Raw genomic sequence first — 25,058 nt, 5'->3', positions numbered from 1 at the left:
GATGTCCATGTCAAGGTTTTCCAGATATATAAGGATATCATATGTCTAAAGAGCCTTACACAACAGGATCCATGTTTGTTTTAGCAGCTATTATTTATATTTTTATATGTCTACATGTATTGTTTATGTTCTGTATATACAGTACAGGTGACACGATAATATCATATGTCTTTCAATGTATTGTATAATTTACTTAAGGGTGTGGCCACTTTCTGTCTAGTGTTGATGAATGTGTATGTAAGATGACTATAAGGCATTTAATAATATACAGTATTGTTCGCCCTATAAGACGCACCTAGGTTTTAGAGGAGGAAAATAAGAAAAAAAAATTTCATCAGACCCCAGCTTAGAGCCACAATCAGACTCCCAAAGTTAATCAGACCTCAGATCAGACCCTCAAAGTTAATAAGACCTCCAAACAGACTCCCTATGCTTATAAGACCCCCATTTAGACCTCAGATCAGACCCCCATGTTAATAGGACCACAATGTTAAACAGGCCTCAAATCAGAGAAAAAAAAACTACTTACCTCTACTGCTCCGGCTGCCGCCGTGAAACAGGTGTGTGCAGATGGGGTAGAGGTTTAGCTGTAATCCTTAATTATGTCTCAAGGCCTGTTTTAAAAAATCTGACATTGACTTAGAGGGTAGCTATCTTACAGCTGGTGACACTAGAGGCACAGCTTTCTTGTTGTTTTGTAAAGAGAGCTAATAGGTAGGAAAACGTGCAGCACTGTAAAGTGACTATGTTAAGCAATTAGTACTCTAGAATGAAGAGGCGTCCCACTGCTGAGATCCCTAGCATTTATATTTAAATAGTGTGGGTATCTGGCACGAAGTATCCAGTTCACCTACAGCACCTCCACAGGGGAAATCATGAATTACAGAGTCCTCGTTTAAATTAATGTGACATCCATGTAGAGCATAGACAAACCAGGTCCTCCAAAAGACATTCTTTGTAGTGCTTCTCCACTCTGACTAACAGTTGATTGTGGAACCTCCTCTATTAATTTGGAAATTCTCAAAAAATGTTTTAACCTTTTGATCATAAATATAAAACTAGATCAAAGCTACATTTCAATTACGTAACCAAAGTGAGAGTATTTGCTGAAACTCCAAGCGTCAGCGGCCCTCTGATTTATAAGTACTTATGACCCGTACAGTAGAAGATTCTATCCATGCCTATTACAAAATCAAGAGCCAAAGAGAGTCCATCAGAGGTGCACTTTGCGCCATTGGCAAATACATGTGTGTTCCAGGCTGGACGGGGGATAGAGGTTTCTGACTTCCTGCTCACACAACACTCCCCTTCATCCAGCACTGGAATGAAATCAGTAACACGTCTGTTTTAAAACACGCCATCGAGTTCAAGACGGCCTTTGAAGAAAATTGGTAACAAGTTAAAATGACTGGTTCAGCAAAAGCAGAATAATCTTACCAATGAAGGGCGAGTCATAGATCAGCCAGAAAATGAACAGAAAATGCTGACTCCAGCATGATAGAGCGCACGAGAGCTGCTCCAGGGTTTTCTTTGCCTTTTGTGGCTGTACTGACCACAGTTTATCAGGATCTGATTGCATTTCATGTACTGTGTATCTTTCCTCCTAAAGATGCCCACACACATACAAGGTCTGCCAGGACGAAGGCTTTCCATCCCATCAAACAAGCGAGCTTACCACTGGACGGTATCTGAAGAACATCTGGTATTGAACGATGCTCTATAGGTTTATATGTCGCTACAAAGGCTGAAAGATGCTTCAAAAAAATTGTATTGTGCACACTTCACTACTGGCTACCAGTTCGCTAACCAGTTACCTACTGGTTAGCCAACTGACTCAAGGCATTTGAGCCTGTCCACTGACCTAGCTATTTCCCAGCATCTGGACTGCTGATACGGTCCGGCTTGTCTGGTTATTTCCCTAACCTTCTGTTTTGGGCAGTGAGTATAGCCTTCAATTTTCTGGTGGCAGCGTTTTCCATCTATGACCCAATGCCATCCTTGCTTTCACTGTGAAATTACATTCAGTAGGCCGAAGAGTATGTGTGAGGGGTAACAAACAAGTGATTCGCTTACAAGTATGACAAAATCTACTAGAAATGTTCTGTTTTAAAGAGAACCTGTCACCTCTCCTGAAATGTCTCTTTTAGTAACTGCAGTACTTGCATTCCCCATGTAATACCAGTCCTGGACTCTAGGTGGTACCTGTCCTCTGGTATTCCTACTAAGTGCCAGCAGTCTTCAATAAAGGTTCAGCTGGGTGTTACCATTTACAGGTGTGTCCCTGCACAATCTGACACGTTGCAATCTGTGCTGACAGTGGAAGACTAAGTTTACATTGCCTATTAATTTTACTTTGCTCCAGAATTTTTTGCCAAGGGGCCCCATATTGCATTTTAAGCCATACCCTCTGTCCCAGCCAAACACGGCCCATGCCCACTAAGCAATGCCCTCAACCAAGGCTTAGAAAGTGTGTAAAGCATGATAGTTATGGTGCAAGTATGTATGACAGTTTTTGGGTGCAAACTTTGCCACAATTTGGTCACAACTGTATTCATTCTGTTCGGTTGGGGGCCAACACCTCGCACCTACACTGTTTTGCAGTAGCACTGAGACAGAACGACACAGCGCCATCCATTGTGCAGTAGACGGAGGTGGTAACTGCAGTTCTGTTCTCAGTCACTTCAAGGCGAGCAGCACTGCATTACATGTGGATGGGGCTGTGCAGTTCTGGCGGCAACTTAATGCGCCAAAGCCACTTTAAAACAGCTAATCGGAGGGGGAGTGGGGTGTTGGACACCCACTGATCAGTTGATGACCTATCCTGCGAAAAGGCCATCGATAATAAAATCCTAGCATACCTCTTTAATCTTCTAGGCACCAAAGCAAAAGCTAACAATAATAAGCCAGACTTTGTCATGGTGTTCCTTTTGGGGGGTTGTGCCACAATATTTTTCAATCCAGCACCTGGCTCTGAATACTTTTGTAACTGCATGTAAATAAAAATTTAGCAAAGCCACTGAGCTATATGCATCTGTATAGCGCCACCCTACTGTTTGTTCTTTTCCTTATTTTGTGTCCACCTCACTGAGTTGGTCACACATGCTCAGTTTAAATCTTTAACTGTCCCCAGCCATATCTTCTGTTAGAATCTGTGAGAGCAACAGCAGACAAGACGTGCCCCTGAGCTGGGATAGGTAGATATATGTAGAAGAAAGGACATGCCCCTGAGCGGTGATAGGGAGATAGATGTAGAAGAAAGGACATGCCCCTGAGTTGTGATGGGGAGATAGATGTAGAAGAAAGGACATGCCCCTGAGCGGTGATAGGGAGATAGATGTAGAAGAAAGGACATGCCCCTGAGCTGTGATAGGGAGATAGATGTAGAAGAAAGGACATGCCCCTGAGCTGTGGTAGGGAGAGAGATGTAGAAGAAAGGACATGCCCCTGAGCGGTGATAGGGAGAGAGATGTAGAAGAAAGGACATGCCCCTGAGCGGTGATAGGGAGATAAATGTAGAAGAAAGGACATGCCCCTGAGCGGTGATAGGGAGATAGATGTAGAAGAAAGGACATGCCCCATGAGCGGTGATAGGGAGAGAGATGTAGAAGAAAGGACATGCCCCATGAGCGGTGATAGGGAGAGAGATGTAGAAGAAAGGACATGCCCCATGAGCGGTGATAGGGAGAGAGATGTAGAAGAAAGGACATGCCCCTGAGCTGTGATAGGAGGATAGATGTAAAAGAAAGGACATGCCCCTGAGCTGCCAGGCTGAAATAAATCTAGAAGAACAATTAGAGTAATGAATGGGGAGATCTCTGGATCCATTCGAGGTACAGGACTGATTGTAGCTTTGTTATAAACAGAATGCTATGTCCTATATGATGTCTGATTTTCATTTTTTACATCAATCATAGCATAATGCCTTTAACTGAATATTTATGTAGCAAATGTAATTTATGTTTTTAGATACAAAGATATTAAAGGGGTTGTCCAGCTTCTAACACGAGTTTATTTATGCCCTGGACAGTACTGTACCCAAGTTAAAAAATACACTCACCTGCTCCCCACAGCTCTTCTGTTCCAGAGCAGAGGGTCCGATCCTGCTCCTTCTGGTCACCATCCTGATGGAGTCACATGCAGAGCTGCAGACGATCAATGTCCCCAAACAGCACATGAACCAGCAGTAACATGCTGCTTGGGGACATGTCACTGCTGAAACCAGTGACCGGCCGCAGCATGTGACCCCACCCAGAAGATGACGCGTCGGGGGCTGGAATGAGTAGGGACTGGAATGGATGCAGTGGGGAGCAGGTGGGTGTATTTTTATGTTAGGCACAACTCTGTCCAGGGCATAGCTAAAATTGTGGTAGAAGCAGGACAACCCCTTTAAGACCTAAATATATATCCAAGTTTATAACCTGAATTGCTTCAGATGCCCTCACGACATGATTTCTCAGACTGTCTGGAAACATTTGTCTGTGTTCTTTCTAAGTAAGACACTAAATGCCACTGGTGAGCTGTGATTTTAAGATGAAGAACCCCCGAGTAACCTCCATCCAGTGTGGCCTGTCCCAGCATGGAGGTGAAGATTCCAGCGCTGCTGCTTGTTTGTGTCTATTCTTAGACGGCTCTTAAAATACTTTGTTGGCACCCTTTATAAACTTCTTCCTTCGTCACACATTTACAGCTGTTGCAAAGCACTCTGGGTGGCTCCTCACTGTACCCTTGAAAACAACTGGAGGGAACCTAGCACCAGTCTCAAAGTGCAGCTGTCAGACTTTCCTTTCCAACTTTAGAAATGGATTTATCTTCTTCAAAGCGATTACTAGCGGAGGACCAGCATGCACATATCAGTATATCTAGTAAAAGAACACGTATGGCAGTTATATATCTACACATATTCACGCTATATTAGCATGTTGGGGCGGTGCATTCAATTCTACTGCCTTGTTTTCTTGTGTTAAATGGTTTCAGATTGTAATTAGTCATTTCTAAGTTACCTTCTTCTCCTATGCAGGTAAGATGCTGGGTGACAAAGCAGGGAGTATTGTTTCACTTTCTATAACACTCTAGCTGCTTTGCTTACAAGGCAGTAGTTTCGCCAATTTTGCGGCTTGCCATTATATTCCTGAACTTTGGAAGATATGAATGAACAGAAATATGGGTCCTTAAAGGGTTTGTTCCAAGATTTCTAAAACGTTCCCTTGCAGTAAAATAAAAAAAAAGTTCATATCCCCCCAGCGCTTCTGCAGACTCTGTTGCCCTGCGTTAACTTGTTCTTCAGTGAAGATGTGCCTCACATGCACGTGACAGCAGCAACCACTGCCCTCTGCAACCTAAAGCAGTATTCGCACCACCATTTAAAATGTGAGTTATTTCATTTATTTTATTGCATTTACTGAAGTTAGGAAACTTTGTAAAATCTCTGAAACCCCTTTAAGAAGGTTCAGTGAATCACAAAAAGGGCCCAGGACAAGAGAGAAAAAAATAAAATAAAAGGGATTGTCACCATCACTGATGCCCCACCGCTCTGTTCCAATATTCACCAGATCTCCACTGGTCTCTACTTCCTGGTATGGTTTCACCACACAGAAAATACTTGGATATGCCTACATCAGCCACTGAGGGACTGGGCAGGTGACTTCCTGCGTGTTGAGAAGGAACCAGGAAGAAGAGACTAGTGGGGACCCAGTAAGTGCTAGAATGGGATTGGCAGAGGATCGCCGTCTCTACTTCCTGGTATGGTCTCACCCCACAGAAAATACTTGGATATGCCTACATCAGCCACTGAGGGACTGGGCAGGTGACTTCCTGCGTTTTGAGAAGGGACCAGGAAGAAGAGACTAGTGGGGACCCAGTAAGTGCTAGAATGGGATTGGCAGAGGATCGCCGTCTCTACTTCCTGGTATGGTCTCACCCCACAGAAAATACTTGGATATGCCTACATCAGCCACTGAGGGACTGGGCAGGTGACTTCCTGTGTGTTGAGAAGGGACCAGGAAGAAGAGACTAGTGGGGACCCAGTAAGTGCTAGAATGGGATTGGCAGAGAATCGCCGAGTGTGAGTATTTTCTCTTCTTATCCCAATCTGAGACCATTCTAAAGACACCCCCCCCCCCCCACACACACTCTGAAAATCCCATTTAAGTGATTTTCTACGGTAGATGTCCATTAATAAATAATGACTAAAAAGTGCTTATGATAAGTAAGGCCTCCTGTGTCTGCAATTTAAAAGGTCTCCTGTTGGAAAATCGGGGAAGAACATATGCAGAAGGAGGACATGAAGGAACATATCCAACTTGTACGTTTCCAGCGGGATGGCCCTCTAGTGAAGTTATTGTGTATTGTTACTTATCGTATATTCTCTCGTCCAAGTGATTTGGAAAGAGTCAAAAGTTTAATGAAGATCAGATTCGGCAGTGCTGCTCTGAAGATCTGCACACTGCACTGTGGATTTTTTTTAAGCAAGTTGACTTTTTAAAGCGATGGCTTCTGGATCATGTAGAGAGTAGAGAATGGTGTGGGCAGTACATAACTGGCTTCTTGCAGCCATTCCAGATAAGAGCTGGTTAAAGAAATCTAGCTGAGTCCCAAGCTATTGACTGAGTCCATTGTTAGTATACAGAATGCTCCAGACTTAACACTGTAACCAATGACACATTTGGAAACAAACCCCCCTTTGATTTCTATTGGTAATTTAACATTTAAGAAGTGGACAAGGTCCAAAGAGTAAGAACAAAGGGGCAGAAACTGAAATAGACAATTCATATTGTGTTCCTTCCCTCAAACAGACTGCTAATGTCTGAACCTCATTAGCAGAGATGCATTTACAAAGCTAATAATGTCGCCATTGAGGAGCGCAAGTAGTTTCCTTACCACCGAAAAGTGAGGTGCAGCTTTAATTGTAAAGTTACATTTAGGATGGGTTTGTGGCGTGTTTTTTTTTCAGCATTATTGTGTTTTGAGACATTTTTGCGCCGCCTTTTTTTGTGCAGTTTTTGCAGAAAAAACACCAGCATCAGCTGTTAGCTGAAAGTCTATGGAAATAAGAAACACAGGGATATAGGGATAAAACATGCGTTTTAGCACAAAAACAACACAAAAAAAATGCATGCGCTCTGGCTTTTTTTTTTTTTAGCAGTGACAAAAAAGCCAGGAAAAAATTGTGGGTGCAGGAAGCAAAAACTGAAAAAAAGGGGCACAGCCAAGTGGGCTGAGGAGTTTAGAGGCTAACCCTCCTGTATTTTAAATGGTCACCCTAGACAGCAAGACTGAGAGCCTTCTCTGAATCCATCTCCATACGGCTTCTATAGATATGTCTTCGGTGTTGACCACTCAATATGAGGCAGATGTCCTGTTCTCCATCTTAAAGGGTTATCCAATAGTAGAAATCCCCCCCCCCCCCCCAACAATGCCTAAGCATACTCACCCCATTCCTGGAACCTGCATCCCTCCAGATCGCTGCACGGCCACCCCTTCATCTCCCCGTCGCTCGGATCAAAACATCCGGGGACGGGGGGGGGGGAGCAGCCAATAGCAGGTTGTGACAGTGACCAGCCTCCCTAGAACCGCGGTGTCGGGGACCGGGTAAGCATCGTCTATAGGAGGGGCCTGGACATTGTGTGGGGGTGTATTTCTGCTACTGGATAACCCCTTTATGTTTTCTGTCTGATAGAGGGTTAACGGGAACCTGTCACCACAAAAATGCTGTGTAATCTGCCAGCAATATGAGCAGATTGATAACTAGTTTTAAAGGGGTTCTCCGCTTTTGCCATAGTTATGACCTATCCTCAGGATAGGTCATAAATATCAGATCAGCACCCCTGCCAATCCTGTCTGAAGAGAACACAGCACTTGTACGAGCTCTGCCTTCTCTTCATTGTTTACCTGCTTGATTTTGCAGCAGTGAGCAGGTGTAATTACAACTATGGCTTCAATGGGATGGCTCTGTAGTATTCACTCGAACAGGAAAGAGCTGTCCTATTGAAGTGAAAGGGACGCCATAGTTGTAATTACACCTTCTCACCACTGCAATTGCTGCGGCGAGCAGGTGGAAAAAGGATGAGAAGGCAGCGCTCATACGAGCGCTGCGTTCTCTTTAAACAGCTGATTGGCAGAGGTGCCAGCGGTCAGACCCCCACCGATCTGATACTGATGACCTATCCTGAGGACAGCCCATCAATATGGCAAAATCGGAGAAACCCTTTAAAGTCCAGACTTAAAGGGTAAAAACAAAACAGCTTTGTTTCACACTGCACAAAAAGACAACATAAGGTTGGTTGTGGCCTTCTAGCGTTAACGGAGATCCTCCGCTGCTCAGTTTAAGGGGTCTGGCAGGTTGGATTCCGGACACTTGTGGAGGGGCTTTTTCCAAGTCAGTGACAAACTGGGTTCTCTCTCTGCTCAGAGTTTCCAGCAGATAACACAAGAGGTCTCGGAGAGTTCAGCTGTCTGACGGAGCGAGTCCCCTTCTGTGGAAAATTAGCACCAGCACTCCAAACGCATTTGTGCAAAGCAGGTCCTGGAACAGCCCTTACACTAATCATTCTCAAATCCCAAACCTTAGACTTGGGAAACAGTTAACCACTCACATGCCAAGTACCGGACTAGGCAAGCCCTAGACTTGGGAAACAGTTAACCACTCACCTGCCAAGTACCGGACTAGGCAAGCCTGCATGTAATATTGACTCAAGACTGCGTTTCTATCTGCAGTCATTTCATCAGTACTGGAATAACATCTCAGGATCCTGTAGGCATTTATTTTCTGGCACCTTAGATTCCTCCCATTATGTAGACCCCATTCAAAGTCATGCATGGCTGGTACAAACCAGGCTTATACAAAACTACTTACAGAGAGCTGTAACAGAAGGGATGTGCTCTCCCTTGACAGGAACAGAGCTGCTGTAGAAAGGACATGCCCCCTGAGCCTTGACAGGTAGAGAGCTGTAGCAAAAAGGATGTGCCATATGAGCTGTGCCAGGGAGATATTTGCAGCAGAAAGGACATGTCCCCTGAGCCTTGACAGGGAGAGAGCTGTAGCAAAAAAGATGTGCCGTACAATAAGCTGTGACAGGGAGAGAGCTGCAACAGAAAGGATATACCCACTGAGCTGTGATAAGGAGAGAGCTGCAGCAGAAAGGATATGCCCCCTGAGCTGTGATAAGGAGAGAGCTTCAGCAGAAAGGATATGCCCCCTGAGCTGTGATAAGGAGAGAGCTGCAGCAGAAAGGACAGGCCCCCTGAGCTGTGATAAGGAGAGAGCTGCAGCAGAAAGGATAGGCCCCCCTGAGCTGTGATAAGGAGAGAGCTGCAGCAGAAAGGATATGCCCCCTGAGCTGTGATAAGGAGAGAGATGCAGCAGAAAGGATATGCCCCCTGAGCTGTGATAAGGAGAGAGCTGCCGCAGAAAGAATATGCCCCCTGAGCTGTGATAAGGAGAGAGCTGCAGCAGAAAGGACATGCCCCCTGATATGTGATACGGAGAGAGCTGCAGCAGAAAGGACAAGCCCCCTGATCTGTGATACGGAGAGAGCTGCAGCAGAAAGGATAGGCCCCCCTGAACTGTGATACGGAGAGAGCTGCAGCAGAAAGGATATGCCTCCTGAGCTGTGATAAGGAGAGAGCTGCAGCAGAAAGGATATGCCTCCTGAGCTGTGATAAGGAGAGAGCTGCAGCAGAAAGGATAGGCCCCCCTGAGCTGTGATAAGGAGAGAGCTGCAGCAGAAAGGATATGCCTCCTGAGCTGTGATAAGGAGAGAGCTGCAGCAGAAAGGATATGCCTCCTGAGCTGTGATAAGGAGAGAGCTGCAGCAGAAAGGATAGGCCCCCCTGAGCTGTGATAAGGAGAGAGCTGCAGCAGAAAGGATAGGCCCCCCTGAACTGTGATACGGAGAGAGCTGCAGCAGAAAGGATATGCCTCCTGAGCTGTGATAAGAGAGCTGCAGCAGAAAGGATATGCCTCCTGAGCTGTGATAAGGAGAGAGCTGCAGCAGAAAGGATATGCCTCCTGAGCTGTGATAAGGAGAGAGCTGCAGCAGAAAGGATAGGCCCCCCTGAGCTGTGATAAGGAGAGAGCTGCAGCAGAAAGGATATGCCTCCTGAGCTGTGATAAGGAGAGAGCTGCAGCAGAAAGGATATGCCTCCTGAGCTGTGATAAGGAGAGAGCTGCAGCAGAAAGGATAGGCCCCCCTGAGCTGTGATAAGGAGAGAGCTGCAGCAGAAAGGATAGGCCCCCCTGAGCTGTGATAAGGAGAGAGCTGCAGCAGAAAGGATAGGCCCCCCTTAGCTGTGATAAGGAGAGAGCTGCAGCAGAAAGGATATGCCTCCTGAGCTGTGATAAGGAGAGAGCTGCAGCAGAAAGGATAGGCCCCCCTGAGCTGTGGTAAGGAGAGAGCTGCAGCAGAAAGGATAGGCCCCCCTGAGCTGTGATAAGGAGAGAGCTGAAGCAGAAAGGATATGCCTCCTGAGCTGTGATAAGGAGAGAGCTGAAGCAGAAAGGATATGCCTCCTGAGCTGTGATAAGGAGAGAGCTGCAGCAGAAAGGATATGCCTCCTGAGCTGTGATAAGGAGAGAGCTGCAGCAGAAAGGATAGGCCCCCCTGAGCTGTGATAAGGAGAGAGCTGCAGCAGAAAGGATATGCCCCCCTGAGCGGTGATAAGGAGAGAGCTGCAGCAGAAAGGATAGGCCCCCCTGAGCTGTGATAAGGAGAGAGCTGCAGCAGAAAGGATAGGCCCCCCTGAGCTGTGATAAGGAGAGAGCTGCAGCAGAAAGGATATGCCTTCTGAGCTGTGTCACTGTGTTATTGCAGCTTAGCTCCCACTGAAGTGAATGGTAGCTGAGCTGCAGTAACCCAGCACTGCAGGGAACAGCTGATTGATGGGGCGCCAGGTGTCAGACACTTGCTGATTGGATACTAATAATGACCTATCCTGAAGATAGGTCACCCATATCATAAGCCTGGAAACCCGCATAACCTGGCCACACTGGGGGATGGGCACTTTGGCACACTGACGGCTGGCGATTGGTAGGATATAAAAGGGTAGAGTAGTTGCTCCCAAGGGGTTACTGTGTGCGGTTTTGACTATCAGTATCCGAGTGGAGTCCCTGTAGGTTCAGGAGATTCAGGAGAATTCCTGGCCAAGGTAGGTAGTGACAGGGGTCTCCCTGCAGCAGTTCGTTCAGGCTGAATAGGTCTGAGCACCCATATACCATCTGTACCAGGGAGCTGCCCGGGCACTGTACAGCTAATTGATATTGTAAGTACTGACAGTCTGCCGTATACTCGGTGGTCACACTGTACATGAGAAAACTGGCTTTAGCAGGTTACCAGATAACAAGTATATGGCGTTCAGATTTAACGATCTATATAAAAAATATATATATATCCTTTTCCCAGGTCCCAGATTTTCTGTTCAGTAAGTGCTTCTCCGCAGCGATATACCGGTATACCTAAGTACCTAAGCCTTCCTTAGTGTTTTACTGTCCTTTATAATGAGGATTCCTTCCTGAACAGCATTTTATCCCTGTAATAAGCTGGTCATAACCCATGAAAAAAAGAAAAACAGCCTCCATAACCAGGCTAATCACAAGAAGTTCAAAACGCTGGCCTTCAGCAATTCCACCGTCTGCTGTATCCAGGAAATCCTGCCAGACAGACACTGTTTGCAAGTGGCTGGGAAAAATGGTCCAGTGCCATTAAAAACACATGAAAAAGCAGAGTCTACTTTACAGAACCAGTATTTTGCGCCCGCTGCACCTAGTCCAAGAGAAAGATGTGTCTACGTGTGGTTTTTGGTAGATCAGTTTAATCCAAGGAGAAAGTGCACTCGTAGGTATCTGCTAAAACAAAGACACAAGCAAAGCATGGGTGAATGCACACAGCCCACCGACTGCTATGGGGCTATGTACCTTCCATTTTCTGGAGGCATTCTGTATTGCTTCTAGAGAAGAATAGAGTGCATCATGTCTCCCTAGCATATCTGCCACAAAACACGGCTAGGGCTACATGGCGACTTCTGGTCAAGCAACATTAAAGAGGACCTTTCACCAGAATTAAACTTCTAAAGTAACTATACAGGCATGTAGAGCGGCGCCCAGGGACCCCACTGCACTTACTGTTATACCTGGGCGCCTCTCCGTTCTCCCGTAATTGCCTCTGGTATCTTTACAGTTAGGCTCCACCCAGGGGAACCTGCCGTCGGCTCATTCTCCCATGCTGTAGCGCTGGCCAATCACAGCGCTCAGCTCATAGCCTGAGAGAGAGCTGAGCGCTGTGATTGGCCAGCGCTGCAGCATGGGAGAAGGAGGCGCCGGCAGGTTCCCCTGGGTGGAGCCTAACTGTAAAAAGATACCGGAGGCAATTACGGGAGAACGGAGCGGCGCCCAGGTATAACAGTAAGTGCAGGGGGGGTCCCTGGGCGCCGCCCTACATGCCTGTATAGTTACTTTAGAAGTTTAATTCTGGTGAAAGGTCCTCTTCAAGATCACAGGCAGAGTTGGATTTCTGACGACTGTTGAGTTGCGGACACAGCACCTTGTAGGTCGCAACGTGACCACATTCACTACTATTAGGAGATAAAGTCGTAGCCTTAGGCTCTATTTTGATTTGTCCTTTTTTTTTTTATTCACCATTATTTTCAGCCATTTTTAGTTAGCTTTCTAAAAGTGATCGCCCTCCATTTTGGCCCCATTGTTCCAAAGTCCTGAATGTAATATCTACCAGCTTCAGGAAGAGACATCCCTCGCTTCAATAAATTGCCGATAACTGCCAGGTGAGTGGAAGTGAGAGCTGCATTTAAATGCAGCAGACATCTCCCCTTTACGAGGACCTGTGATCTCTACTGCGATTGCTCTTCCCCTACCAAGTGTCGTTGCTTTTGAGCAGCAGAAAAAGTGTTGTCCAGAAAAAGTGATTTCAGGTGGTCAAAAGATACGATCACCTGATGAACATTCATCTCCGCTGCCCCTTACACAGGTCAATTATCGGGAACAAGCATCTCTACAAATGCTCATCCCTGATAATTAACCAATGATTGGTCCGTGTAAAAAGACGTTTACATGCCCTTTATGACAGGGATAGAAAAAACACTATGGGGGAGATTTATCAAGACTGGAGTTTTTAATGTTGGTCTTTATATTCCTGCAGCGCCTCTAACAGTCCATCCGCCTAGAATGAGCTAGTGGCTGGGCAGATTTAAGTCATCATTTACGCCAGTTCTCTGATAAAACTATGGGGATCGATGGTTCCCCCTACACCACACGTGGCGAGGGCCATGGTAAAATGCCACTAGCAGAAAAAGTTATGCAGAAATGGCATTTAAAAAGTCACAAACCCAGGGTTTGGAACTTTTTAGCGCCAGTTTTGTGGTGTACGGGGATGATTAAGCTCCTCCTATACACTGCAGAAGGCATGTACATGAATTTGAGAAATTCAAGCAATGCCGCCTATATGGCCTGTTTAAGGGACACATGGACAGTTTCACCACCTGTCTCCACACATGGATGTCACCTTCAGTAAATTCCCAGCTGTCAGATTGGACAGCGCCGAAACCTGCCATGAGTCCAATCTGTGTGAACATACCCTACAAGAGCTGTAGTATATAGCAGCATATGAAGTATCTGTATAAAAAGGAAAAAGTCCATTCAATAAATCAATGAAAGATGGATAAATACAAATCCACAATTGTCACCTCAACCAGAAGATATCTGAGGAGAATAACTCAAGAACTTCACATTTCATGTTATATACCAGTCTCTATTTAAAAAAAAAAGGTAGGTAGAAATGTTATTAAATGTCACCGTCGGATATTTCATCCCTTAGATGACCGTCGCCGTACATGTACAGTGGTAGACATCTGTTTAACTATGGTGCCCGCCTGTAAGTCCCGTAGCCACTAGGTTTCTGCTGTTTCAAAAAGCAAAGGACCGGGGCTAATGTCTGCAATCGGCGATAATATCGTTTGCAGAAATTTTTTTCAAGCTTTCCACTACATTGTATGCAATATTAAATGGGACCATTAGAAAGTACATTTTGTCCCACAAAAAACAAGTCCTCATACGGCTATGTTTATGAAAAAATAAAAAAGTTATGGCTCCGGAAAAACAGGGAGTGAAAAACAAAAACACAAAAACATAAAATCCGCCGGGGCTTAAGAGGTTAAGTTTCTTTTTCTTAGCAGGAAGTATTCTACCTCCTCTGACTCCCAGAAGACGCATGACTATACTGAGGCGTATGAGGGTAGTATCTTAAGATAAAGCTTTCTTTTCCTGAACAGGTGCTGGGCTTCTGGTAATCTTAAAAGATCCCATTGAAAGTTCAAAAAGATATCCCAGCAGCACGAATCAGTTAGGTCGTCTTTATTAGTTGATTTTAGTCCATGTCTCGGTGTGACATAAAAAGTACCAGATGCTCCTGTGAAACGGTCTGATCTCTCCCAGGTTTTCAGCATCGGTTTCTAAATAAGGGTTCCTCTTTCAGAAAATATGTTTTTCCATTTTAGACCTTTGATGTATCTTTGGCAATGAGAAAACTTGTGAAGACACGCACATCCTCTTACTAATCCCACCGCTCGGAATCATATCTGAATGTTTTGTTTCATTGGCTCATATAGAAAAGGGGAAAATGGCACTAAAGTAATCTCACTACCATTCTTCGTGATTTACCATTGTTGGGTCCATGTAGGACAAATGCCTCTGATGCTGAAGGAAAAGAAGGGTCCAAAGTGGGAAAAACAAGAATTGTCCTTTTATGCAATGGATGTCAGCCACGTACAGCATATCGCAATCTGCCACCAAGACCAGGTGTTTCAAGAGACCAAGGGTACCTGTCACACGGTGCAGTCAAATCATGATTTATTTACCACGATTAGCATGAAATTGTGGTACAATGCTGCAGATCACACCGTATGAACATACCCCAACTGTTGATGAGACACCTGACTACCTCCAAAGTTCTTCCTGCACTGGAGATGCAGAGATTGTGGTGTGTGGGCCTTCATTTTTAAATAAAATAAATCATTTACTAAAGCACTAATCAACACTCCTTAGGGTGGTAGCACACGTATGCGGTTGAACGGCGGTAACATGCAGGCTACATGCAGATTACAGCTAATTGTCCGTGCCACGGTTTCAAGTTGCATGCACAGGGGCAGCCCACCACATAGCAGTAAACCTTGTCCATTTACTGCTGGTTATTACCCTGATCGAAGGCCTGTAGAATTGGTCCATGAGTGGTCAGTTCACATGTTCTGATAGGTGGACCCTGATAAGTCAGACGTGTGGTCATTTTGGAATTCCTGATTTTAAACACAGACATCTACAGCCCATACGATTACTTAATATATGATAATATAAACACATACAAACTAGAAAGAAAACCAAGACTACCGCTGGGCCACAAAGTGAAGAAATCTCAGTCCTGGCTACACATGGCAACATAACTCAGTCAATATTATTTTTGGGAATGGTATAGATTGTCATTGTACTCTGCAGTTTCCTGTTTTCAGTAGGAAAATGATTCAGTCCTTTGCTTGTTTAAGATAAAACTGGAAAAAAGCTAAAAGTTATATTGTTCTTTCACAAGCCAATTTACCAGGAGATGGAGAAGCTTATGAGTCAATATCCTGCACGAGTGATCTCCCAACAGTCCTCCTAAGACATGTCCACTAAACCTTACTTGAAGAGGTATCTCCAAACTGGTAAATGACTACAAGCATCAACACTTTGACACATCATTGTGGGACTTTCTAGGATATTCTTATATGTACATACACAATGTAAAACTTAATAAATCACTTACATGTTAGATTAGTGATTGTGCACTGATTGCCACCACAAGTTGCTCATAGTGGCTTCCTGTGGTTACCTCAATATTCTTGGTAAAACGTCTGATTGCAGAGAATAGGAGGTTTTCTATAATTTCTTTTCTAACACAATTATAAAGGAATACGTGTCTTCGGAACATCCTAATTCATATGATGTCATGCTAGGGGAGTTGGAAGTGAGCTCGTTACATGGCTGAACCACTGGAACCAAAAATACAACTCATGGCTTTGAGAAAGCACACTATGCCTATCAGACTGACAAAAGGCTTTTCACAAATATTCATCCATGCATAATAAAATTACAGGAGAAAAATCTATTCTGTGGTGCCCCCAACTAAACATAGATTTTAGTAAAATGTTACCACAAGTTATTTCATATTAAACCACTTCTATATTGGCTGTAGTTTTCATTAAACACACACCTTGGAAGACTGCCAGAATGAACATTCCTTGGCGGTAACTGTCTTTCCACTGTAAACCCAATCACAGCAAAACTGGAATATGGAACATGTTTTCTGATGAAAGAAGACTATCTAAAGGGTAGAAACATCTAAACATATTCAATCAGTACCACCATCAGCTTATATGACCACCTACACACTACAAAAGATACCACACACAAAACAAGACTCAACATAACAGTGAGGAAACCTAGAAGACAAAATATATAGTGCTGTTCAATAACTTGCTTAAAAGGGTTCTTCTGGATTTGAATGCTGATGGCCTATCCTTGGATATCTCAGATCAGCTTGGGTCCAACTACCAACACCCCAAATGAAAAAAAGCAGCACAGCAGTAACCATTTCTGTCCACTAGGGAGCTTTGTAGTTCCAGCACCTGTTTCCAGCACAGCAGATTATTGCGGGTGACAGAAGGACCCCAGACAATCTTTTACAGATGACCTATCCTAAGGAAAGGTTCTCAATATCAAAGTCCTGGAGAGAAGAAATGGGATGGGTGAAATTTAACAATGAACAATCATTTTAGCTGATCAATGACAGACCATCATTGACTGGGTAGAAATCGTCCATGTTTGAAATTTCCATCCAATAACCATCCAAAACATTTGATTCTGACCTTTGGATGGAAATTTCAAACACTGCTGACCTCTTTCCAGATGATGATGGACTGTTGGCTAAAAACATCATTCATTGTTAAATTTCATCAAATGAACAATCATTTTGATCAACTTTGGACCAACGTATATGGCTACCTATCAGTTGTCCATCCACCTTCAGTAGCTGTCAGACAAATGGCCTCTTGAGTCCCCATACACATATGTACTCGAATCGAAAATCTAGGGATCCTGTATGGTTTATGCCCAGATATAAGGAAAAAAAGTAACTGGTGTGATTGTGAAAATGTAGTGGGTCCCATGACCTTCATAGGTGAAGAAAGTGTAAAAGTAGCTTTTATAGTTTAATGAAAAATTCACACAAAACCATAATAGCAACAAGAAAGTCATTCATGATTGGATCAGTCAAAAACAGGCCCGTGTACAACATATAGAAAGTATTAGATGGTGAGTGTACAGTGCTGCGGAATATGGAAGTGATATATCAATAAAAATTATAATTATTAGTTATTGGTCAATGAAAACTAATGGAAGTCAAAATGCTAAAATAGTCAACACCTTGACCCTCAGCAATTGCAATGATTAGAATAAAAATAATAGCAATCCCCTATATCACACTGATTCTCCATATCTGGAATCAGCATTAGGGATTGATTCAATCAAAGCTCCTAAATGACTCCTTTCTTATAAAACTAGAAGAAGGGAAAAAAAGCATTAATCAGAGCTATGGGTTTGTAGATTTAAATTTGGCCGGAATGACATTTCCTTCTAGTTTAATTGCTTCCATACAATTTATATCTGCTAGTCACGCTAGGGCTCTCACTTCTAACACATGCTGTTTCAAAGGAGCTGTTGTCCTTTCATAACCTCCAGAAAGTCAGTCCAATGAACTATGGGCAAGACCCGTGAGTTCTGAGTGATACAAACAGGTTTTTTCACTTCATCTAGGACACATTGGAGCAGGAAGTGAGTCAGGTCTAACCACAAAATTGTCCACAGGCAATGAACAGGTCCAAAGCAGCTTGCTAAGAGATGTGGCATTACTACACTGACCTCCAGTAATAGGGCGTGCAGCAGCTTTCCACTGGCAGGCCGCAATCGCAGTCCAAGACACTAAAACAATACACAGCCAGATGGAGAGGACGTGCTGGCCTGCTTCTCTTTTTAGGAAGAGACAGTTACACAACATTCGGACAGTCTTAGGTCAGACACATTGCATTGCTCCTTAGTAAAGCTGAAGGCAGGCCTCACCGTTGGGGGAATATCACAGGGCAAGTGTCACATTTATTCAAAAAGCATATTGCACTTGGAAATGAGGCCCACCAAGGCAGCTTACTCCAGAGCTTGATGGGTTTGCAAAGATGTGGAAAGTCTGAGGAACAAAGTAGAAAAAGCTAGACGCGAGAATAGGCCAACCCGCACTTCTAATGAAAGTCTGGAGCATTGTTCCAGCATGTATCTGAACCAACAGTAGGTGTAACAGGAAATCTACGATGGCTGGATGCCTCAGCAAATTCTTGTGATGTTACATGGATACTTTTAAGGCATTTATAGCCCTAGTTTTGGGTTGTAAATAGTGAAATATTATGTTGCCAGTGGTAATGTACTTTGTCTAACTACGTAGACCTCTCTCTAAAGATCCAGCTGTCTAGTCTAGTCTTTGTTGCCCAATTCCCCTGAAGAAGCCAGTAATCTGGTGAAACATGTCGGGGGGCAGACTTTGTTTTTAACTCAATGATTCACTCCACTGCAGGTTAGTTAGTGGTAGTCCGGCTGGCCTACTTATCATTGCTAGCAGATTTAGCAGTCAGACACGGTATCAAAACCGTGACTGGTCCGTCTACAGTGGTCACTATCGATAGGATACACGTTGGCATGATAGCACATGGTACACTCAGTGTGCTGCGTTCATAGTGGGTTGACGGCTCCGCGCTCCCACAACTCAGTTTAAGTTGATAGTGGCACTGGAAGCGGGCTAATGGCAGTACATTGCCAGTAAAGTGACAGGGGTGAGAGATAGTGCACGGCTCTCCCTCTTGATCCATTGACCAATCCTTCATATTTCAGTGGAGTGGTGACTGTATTTTTAACAATTTTTTGATTTTTGGTTCAATAAGTAAAGTCAAAATTAAAGCACCAAGTACACGTTAAGATTTTTAATTAAAGTAACAATAAAAGTGAAGTATTAATTTTTACCTGGGGCAAGATAGGTTCAACGCCTGTATAGGCATCTGTAAATAAACAATTTAATAAACCTTACCCAGGTTATGTCCCAATTATAAATAGCTGTCTAGTCTAGTCTAGTAGTAAATTATGTCTTGCACTCAGGACCCTATCGGCCCAATTAACGAGAACAAGTTTATAGCAATGCTTGTTGTCGATCAGCCGATGAATGAGCAAGTGCTCGATTGACGGCTGATTTGCATCTCTCATGGTGATGAAAGATGCACAATTATCGAGCAGCATATCGCCCTGTATAATCAGGAACATGCTGACGATAACAGAACTGAATGAGGGAGGAACCACGGCGGTATAAATGGTTCCTACCACATTGACTTTGCATGTGCAATAGACTGGTGCAAACAAGTAACAATGACCATGATAATCGTCCATTGGCACTCATCCTGCCCGAACATGGAGCAGTCTAAGGCCTGTTTCACATTTGCGGTAAACAGATCCGGCAGGCTGTTGTGGCCGGGAACAGCATCCCAGATCAGTGAATATTGAGCACTGCTGAGAGACCGTCCAGCCCCATTCTCTATAATGGGGACTAGCGGAGATCCTGCCGCAACCCGGCAAATATGACAAGGAGTGGCCGGACAAATACCGCTGCACGCGTATTTGCCGTGCTGCTGCCGGATCTCCACCAGTCCCTATTATAGTGAATGGGGCCGGACAGCCTTCCGGCAGGACACGGCTTCAAATGGTAGTTACGGATCCGGCAGGGGAACCATTGACGCCAGTGTGAAACAGACCTTAAAATATAAGACCTTCGATTGACTACCTCTACGTCATAACACTTTCTAATCAAACACAGCACACACACTAAGCATTGACAAAAAGAGATTTCAGTATAGTCTTAAGAAGTAAAGACCAGCAATGCTTTAGCTGTTTGTATATGCAATATATACTAATATTACAATGTACCACTAGAAGTACATTAGTGGTGATTCTAGGCATACATGTGAAAGTTCAATGATCTTCATGTAAACATAGACATAGCAAGGGGGTCACGTAATAATTAATATCCATAGTCTTATTAGAATATACGAAGATATAAATGTCATAGATAGAGAGGGACCCGCCCCTATCAGGCATTTAAAGCACTCAAATACTCTATAAATGCCTAAAGGGGTTTTCCAGAAGGAAAAAAAAATTATGACAATGGGCTCAGAGTGGCTTAAAAAAACCTCACCAATTCCCAGCTGCTGCTGTCTAAACAAAGTCAGTGTCCCCACTGCTTTCTACTTCCGGCTACCCTCTTCAAACACAGGAAAGGCCCACTCAGCCAATCACCGGCTGAGGCGAGTCACCACTGCCGGTACTGATTGGCTGAGAGGGAATTTCTAGGCAGTATTTATAGTTGTAAGCCTAAAAAAATGCTGGTTGTAGTGAACATCATGTGATTTTATTATTGCTGTGGGCCACTAGCATGACTGCGATGACAGATCGTTTCAGGATGTTGACCTTTAACAATAACTCCATTATTGCTATGCAAATCAGTACAGTATAAACCTCAAGGTGACTATTTCTGAATGGCACATAAATAAAATAACAAAGAAAAATATTTAGAAGTCTGTAAGGAAACCGTCCAAGTTACAGAATAAGGAAATTAAAATGTAAACCCTTCTTTCTGAGATACTTGGGCTTACAAGGGTTTTCTGGATTATTGTGATAATTAATACGCTCATGTAGCTGCTTACCTCATGTACAACTTCCCCATCTCAATTTGGACTCTCCTGACCCATTTTCACCATGTAAACCAATCCTTCTGGTTTGTTCACACCTTGTATGTAGCACTTCCTGTTGTTGTATCCAACCAAACCCATGATGCACTTCTCCTTTCTCTGCCACAGCTCCAGCACCGCCCCTAACAACACCCAGTAAGTTAATAGCTCCTCCCCCCAGCTAGTTAAATGGACACTCCCCTATCACTTTGCCTAACAACACCCAGCTAGTTTATAGCTCCTCCCACCCAGCTACATAGACACTCCCCTATCACTGACACGCCCATGGAAATAACATCACAGGAATAAGAAAGAGTTGCATGACCGCAGCCCAGGACGGAAGATCGGAGCAATAACTGTAAAAGACATACATTACAAAATTACAGAATTACAGCTGCCATCATAAATTATTTTTTTACAGAATGTTGATGAAAAAGTGGAAAACCCCTTTAACGGTGCTTTCACACAGCTTTTTTTTTCTGGCGTTGTTCTACACTTTTGAGTTTTATGTCACATTTTCTTATACTGGCATTTTGTGGCAGTGTTTTTTGCTGTAAAAATGGGAGCTCCAGATGTTTTTCGCTACTGGCGTTAGTCCTAGTTAGATTGCTTCTTTTAAAAAAACAGCATGCCGCAGCTTTAGAATTTTTTTTTTTTTTTCAGGCATTTTGACAACACCTTCTTTGTAGGGGGAAAACGCTAGTAGTAAGTCACACTGTGTGCAAAAAAAAAAAAAACGCCAGAGACAAAATCACGTGTGTGAAGTGAACCCTACTTGAACGATCGGGTTCAGAATCCGTTACTGTGATAGAATAAAACGTATATGTCCCGGATCCTGCGGTTCTACCATCTCCATGTTAGTTCTGGAGGGAACTATGGGGCAGGCTTAGGAAATGGTCTAAATCAGAGAGCAGCTTTCATTTGTCCAGAACAGAAAATGAAAACCGTGCTGTGATTGGTTGCTAGGTTTCCACAGATGAGAGGTGTTTAGAGGGAAGGAGATAGATAAGTGGTAAAAATTTAGGTGGGCGCTTTTACTTGCCAGTTAGGGGCCTTTTACAACGTTTGTTCCAGACCACTGCCCTGTGTACACATGCTGCCAATCATCATCTTTTAGCGGCACTAAAAGTCATCATTTTTCGGCAATAAAACTACACGCTTGGCCAATCCAATTGTGCATGTTCATGGCGGAGTCAGAAGAGATAGCTGTCGGACAAATAAGCTCTTGTGTTTATCCTTATCATGTATCACACAGATCGATATTCTGAGCGCAATATGGGCCCATACTGTACCTCAGCCATATTACACAGGCATTGCTTCTGGCTCACAGGGACATCATATGGTGGCCTCCAGAGTGCCTACTATCCGTAATACAGACCAATAGTGGCGCTATGAGCCGGTCTTCAGTGTTTGTGCCAAGAAAATAAATCCAAAGACAAACAGTACCGTGTGTGATTTAGATAAGAGAATAAAGATAGCGCGCAGCAATGAGTACTTTCTCTGTGCAGCGCTGCAAAATATGCTGCTGCTAAACTTATAAAGTGAGATAAAAAAAATAAAGCCATAACTAAAATGCAGCGTCCAGGACGTCACATTACAGGCCATGCTCCATTAGTAGTTTCTTAGTGGAAATTTTCATGTCTTAGTAAATCTGTGGGTTTTAGTTAGTGCGCTGCCATAACATAGGAGTTGGAGGGAAAATGTCATAAGAGTTGAAGAGTAAACGTGCAGGTTATACCACATAGATGTCTGAGAACCTTCTACGTGAAAGAAAGCAAATGGCAACCAAAAAAATAAGAAAATCTCAGCTTTGTGTGTCATATCCTAAAAAAGCAGGCTCTGTGCTCCTCCAAAACGTGTTTTTACAGCACAAAGCTCACTTTGTTAAAGCAGGCATTTCTAGGCAGCATCAGTAAACCCAATCCGTGACTTTAAGTTCAGCAGCTAGCATCAAGTTACAGCATGTTAACAGAGGGCGGTCATGGCCCCTCTTTATACAGCAAGTTTACAGTCACGACCAAAATAGATCCCCAGCACTGGAGAGCAAGATATTCATGCTCTGCAAAATGGCCGCACGTTCCTTCAGGCAACGCTAAGACCAGATGCTCCAGTGCCTTCAGAATGCCTCTATAGAACACTCCCTACAGACAGGACAAGTGAGGCATTCTAGAAAATATGGTCTATGTTAATATGCATCATATTTATCTCCCATTAATGTTTCTTTTCTCAATGTTCCTAAGCCCTCCTACTCAAGCAGATGATCAAGTATCCCCAAGGTAATGATCATCCAACTACCCCCTACAGACATGGCATGTACCCCCTGGGGTATATGTGCTACGGGTGGAGAACCTAGCAGCTATACTCTAAGAGCATGTTCACATGGTGGAATCTGCACAAAATACACCTCACATTGACATCAATGGAAATCCATGTTACAGAGAAGAACTATGCGTTATGGTGGCATGTATAACTGCAGAAATCCAAGGTTAAGCCCGAACTTCTGCCACATGCTCTAAATGCCTAATCAGCAGTCATAGCCCACTTCAGGAACATTGGTCTAATGTGTAATCTATTCAGAATTATACATATAGAAAGCACCGAGGCAGAAATCCCTGGTCCAAAGGTGGTATCGTAAGTGGCATGTGGTAAGTGGGCATGGCGGCCTTTTACAAATTCTGCATCGTTGCCCAGGAAGCGCAAGTCAATGGGGGAGATTTATTAAGACTGATGCAAAGGAAACCTGGCTTAGTTGCCAATAGCAACCAATCATATTCCACCTTTCATTTTTCAGAGCTCCTTTGGAAAATGAAAAGATCAACCTGATTGGTGGCGATGGACGACAGATTTCCTTAGCACCAGTTTTGATAACAATGGCTTTTTACATGGTCTGATAATCAGTCATACGACTGTTCCTGATCATTTGGTCTGTGTAAACATGGCACCAATTAGCGGACAAACAAGCTGCTTTGGCTGAAGTGGACCTAACAGTCAATGTTCAAGCAACACATCGCCCTGTGCATGACAATATACAAACTGTATGGGAATCAAACAATCGTAGTAACAACACATTTCACATTGGCCGATCTAAAAGGTGGCGATTAACTTATATGGTCCAACAGCGATTTCCATGATCACCCTTAGGCCTCATGCATACGACCATTGTTTTGGTCCGCATCCGAGCCACAGTTTTTTGCTGCTCGGATGTGGACCCATTCACTTCAATGGGGCCGCAAAAGATGCGGACAGCACTCCGTGTTCTGTCCGCATCCGTTGCTCCGTTACCTAGCCCCGCAAACAAAATATAACATGTCCTATTCTTGTCCGTTTTGCGGATAAGAATAGGCATTTCTACATGGGGCCGCCTGTTCCGTTCCGCAAATTGCGGAAGGCACACGGGCGGCTTCCGTGTTTTGCGGACCGCAAAAAACGGAATGGTCGTGTGCATGAGGCCTAACTCTCAGACTACCTACCAGTTTGAGGTTATGTACTCAAGGATCAAATCAAACTCAAGTAGAGGTAGAAGAAACTGTGGCTAGATCTGTGTAGGTAAATTTGTTTTCAAAGATAGCTTGTACACCAGGAAACAATAAGATTGCGCGAGGTCTGTAGAAAGACGAGGTGATATCTCCTCTTCCAAAGGCCTCATGCACAGGAACGTTGTGCGTCCGGCAATTTGCGGTCCCTGATGCATGGGCGACGTCAATGCGGCGGCCGGGACGGATCGAGACCCATTCAACTTTAATGGGTCCGTGATCCGTCTGCACCGCAAAAAAAATAGAACAAGTTCTATTTTTTTGCGGTGTGGAGGCACGGATATAAACACCACAGAAGCACTCCATAGTGCTTCCATGGGGTTCCGGTCCACGCTTCAGTTCCGCATCTCCGTGATTGCGGACCCATTCAAGTGAATGGGTCCGCATCCGTGAAGCGGAGTGCACACGGGCCGGTACCCGTGGACCCACTTATGCAGGCTGCAATATGGCCACGGGCACACAACGGCCGTGTGCATGAGGCCAAAGTGTGGTATTAGGCTACTCTACACAAAGGAGCGGGGAACCAGCCTGACGTCAGACAGGCCAATGTTCTACAAGTGGTAGGAAGTGGGCTACTCTGAGAAATAAACGACTCAGAAGACCTCAGTCTCCTTCCCATACAACGCTGTACCAATACTTACCTAAGGGCTCTTTCACACCTGCGTTCTTTTCTTCCGGCAT

General features: G+C 44.2%; 1 protein-coding gene across 1 annotated transcript in view; it reads right to left on the bottom strand.

The window, feature by feature from the left end:
- Positions 1-25,058, bottom strand: part of WWTR1 (WW domain containing transcription regulator 1) — a 78,710-nt gene that overhangs the window by 37,303 nt on the left and 16,349 nt on the right. The window lies entirely within an intron of this gene.

The sequence above is a fragment of the Bufo gargarizans genome, chromosome 4, assembly GCF_014858855.1.
Source record: "Bufo gargarizans isolate SCDJY-AF-19 chromosome 4, ASM1485885v1, whole genome shotgun sequence".
In the NCBI taxonomy this organism is placed as follows: Eukaryota; Metazoa; Chordata; class Amphibia; order Anura; family Bufonidae; genus Bufo; species Bufo gargarizans.
This window is presented reverse-complemented; position numbering and strand designations above follow the sequence as displayed.